Raw genomic sequence first — 3,462 nt, forward strand, 5'->3', positions numbered from 1 at the left:
TTTTGTATCTTCTTCATCTATTGACTTTTCATTTTTATGATCATCATTTCCAACAGCTATGTCTTGTTTTTTACTTGGATGTAATTGTATATAATTTTGTCCTTTTTTCATGTTAATATATCCTTAATATGGAGAAATATTTGTATGTCTGTGCATTTGTAGTTGCTATAAGAATTTTTTAATTTGCATATAATCAAAATTTCCATCAATTGATTAATTTTATTTATGATTTTTCATCTTGGGTCATGCATTGAAGATCTTTTACTTGAAAAGTAGGAAAAATCTGAGGTACATTTTCATCGAGGTACAGACAATGAGGACAAAGGGATCTGACAGTCAAGGAAAATAAAGTTTATACTTGGGAGAAAGGGGAGCCATAGGTAAAGAATTCTAATGTGATACAATTCTAAGCTTTGAATCTCTTTTTTCACAATATAAAAACATATCTGCAAGACTACAGGGCATTTGACATGTGTGGTAACAATAAGGACCTTCCTGTGATGAAGTGAAGACCTACTTTCTTTTCAGATTAAAGAAAACAATGAGACCAAGAGTCTTAATGAAATACAAAGATTGGCACTGGTGATGGGCATTTTTTTAACATTTGTAATCTTGAGGGGATAAATCATCTTTTTATTAATGTCTGAGCATTCTAGTTATTAAATACCTATTGATTTTATGAGCATTTTTCAATTTAAAGCTAGTCTAAGGATATCCACATAGACAAATCCATGGCTTTCCAATACAGATAATTTTAATATGTTTTAATCAATGTGGTGTAGTAAATTACTTAGTGTGGCTTTTCTACCCATAAGTCTTTGTAAACTCTAAGGTGGGAATTGCTATTAGCTACGGAGGAGATCCTGATTTTAAAGTCGCCCACCTGGGTTACTTCTGTTGGGCGTGGCACAATACAATGTTCTGGGAAGTTCCCACTCTCTCTCATGTGCTTAGAGTTCTGATGCTGTGATTGGCTAGTTTGACCACCCTTCCAGGCTCAAAAGGAGGCCTCCTGGAGGCAGAACTCTCTCTGACTGCTGGTGGAGGAAGACGTGCTGCCGAAAGAGACACGCACCCCTGAAAGAGACACGTGCTGCTGGGAAAGAGCCGCAAGAGACATGCATCACTGAGTGAGACACCGAGGGACCAGCACTGCTGGAAAAGAGACTGTGAGAGACTCCTGGCTGAGGGACGGTGGGCTGGGAGAGAGACTGAGCGTTCTTCCTGGACTTGAGTTGTAGCCTGGTGCTTCCCTAATAAACCCTGTAATCTGTGAGTTCTGTGTGGCCACTGCAGCGAATTATCGAACCCAGGAGAGAGGTGGTGGGTGCTTTGGGAGGAACGGTTGGTGAAAGGGCTGGAGGGAGGCAGCATGTTTGGCCTTGCAGTAATAGGCCTTGGGTTACTGCTGGTAATCCTGCCTTCCCCTTGTAGGATTAGAGGAGGTCAGAACATGTGGCCTCCTTGCCGTTTTAGCAATCAACAAATCACACAGTATCTTGTGGAGGTGAGACTGAAAATTCAGAACACTCTAGATATGTACTTCTGGCTACTGCCAGAAGAATGAACAAATCTGTCCTGGAAAAAGTACAATGAAATGCTTAGAAGCAAGAATGGCCAGACTTCATCTCACCTACTTTAGTCATGCTCTCAGAAGGAACCAGTTCCTGGAGAAAGATATCATGCTTTATAAAGTAAAAGGTCAGCAAAAGGGGAAGCCCCTCAACAAGATGGATTGAGAAAGTGGCTGCAATAATGAGCTCAAGCACGGCCAAGATTGTGAGGATAGCATAGGACCTGACAGTGTTACGTTCTACTGCACACAGGGTCACTATGAGTAAGAATTGACTGCATGGAACCAAACAACATCAGCCAGATGTAAAATTAAATGTAAAAAATAAAATAAAATATTCACTCTCAGTCTCACAGTCATATTTTACTTTGTTATTTATTTTTGATTTTTGAGGCTTTTTATTGTGTGTGTGTGATTTGGATACAAATTTACAAAGCAGATCCGTTTTACTCTCAACAGTTCATGCACATTCGATTTCACTCCTCAACCATAAAAAACTCCCCTCCCCTCTCCTTTCACTACCCCTTCCCTGTGTACTTATTATCTATGCATTCCTGTCTGTCCAGCTTTCCCCCTATGTGAATGCTGCCTCTCTTAAGTCTCATGCGTATAACCATACTTTAAATGCCCAATAGCCACACCTGGCTAGTGGCTACTGTATTACACAACAGATATATAATCCTCTTAAAACAAAGTCTTATTGACAGCACTGCTCTTAATCATTTATGGACCTCGAGGTAGGTGCCATAGATCCATTTGCAATGGTCCTTATTATTTCTCACACAAATTGCACCATATTTTCCTACTGTCTGGGACATGGATATACATTAAGCTGGTGTGTAACAAAACCAAATCACATCATGAGTGAATCTCCATCTAATGCTTCAGGTATGAATGTTTCCAGTTCCAAAAGAGAAGAATTGTTCCCTCCACCTCAGTTTTCTGCTTGAGAACACTCTCAGGCATTAAATTTCCAGAGAGAAAATCTCTTCTGCAAGAGCCCATGGGAAGAGGCTTAAGCTAATCTTTGAGAAGCAGAGAGTCCAACTCAGAAGGGATTCTGGGAAGTGAAGAGGAGGCAAAGAGGCTGGACCAGTTAGGGGACTCCCTTGTTTATTCAGAACAGCAGTTCTCGAAGTGTGATGTCTGCAACCCTTAGAGTCAATGAAATCCTCTCACAAGATCCATGAAGTCAAAACTACTTTCATACCAGCACTAAGAAATTATTAGTATTTCTCACTGTGTTGATAGTTGTAATGAGAATAAATCATCTGGGAACTTATGAAAAATCAAAGCTGTGTCATCAAACTGCAAAAACCAAATCATGGCCATGTCATCAAACTGCAATGGTAATTGTGTTCTTCACCATCATCTTCTTGGAAGAAAGACAAACAAAAAAGCAATACATTTCACTTACAAATAGACTGACTGAAGCCTTAAAAGTTACTAACTTTATTAAATCACAATCCTGGAGTCTACCCCTTTAAATATCTCCTATGATAAAGTGAAGAATTTTGGTGGTGTAGTGCTTAAGGCATGTGGCTGCTAACCAAAAGGTCATTGGTTTGAATCCACCAGCCACTTCATAGGAGAAAGAAGAGGCAGTCTGCTTTTGTAAAGATTTACTTGATGGCAATGAGTTTAGTTTTGCTGATGAAGTGGGAAGGATATATAAAGCTCTTCTACATTCCAAAGCATGATATTTCTCTCAAGGAAAATAATATATTTGAGCTAAACTAGCACCTTTTTAAAGAATATCAGTTCTTTTTTTCTTGAAAGAAACAAACTACAGAGAGGCGGGGCAAGATGGCGGACTAGGCAGAAGGATTGCACAGACCCTCTTCAACAAAGAAAAGGGAAACCAATTAACACAGACACAGAAGATAATC

Source organism: Orycteropus afer, unplaced genomic scaffold (assembly GCF_000298275.1).
Source record: "Orycteropus afer afer isolate SDZICR_OR568_19922 unplaced genomic scaffold, OryAfe1.0 scaffold00255, whole genome shotgun sequence".
Lineage (NCBI taxonomy): Eukaryota > Metazoa > Chordata > Mammalia > Tubulidentata > Orycteropodidae > Orycteropus > Orycteropus afer.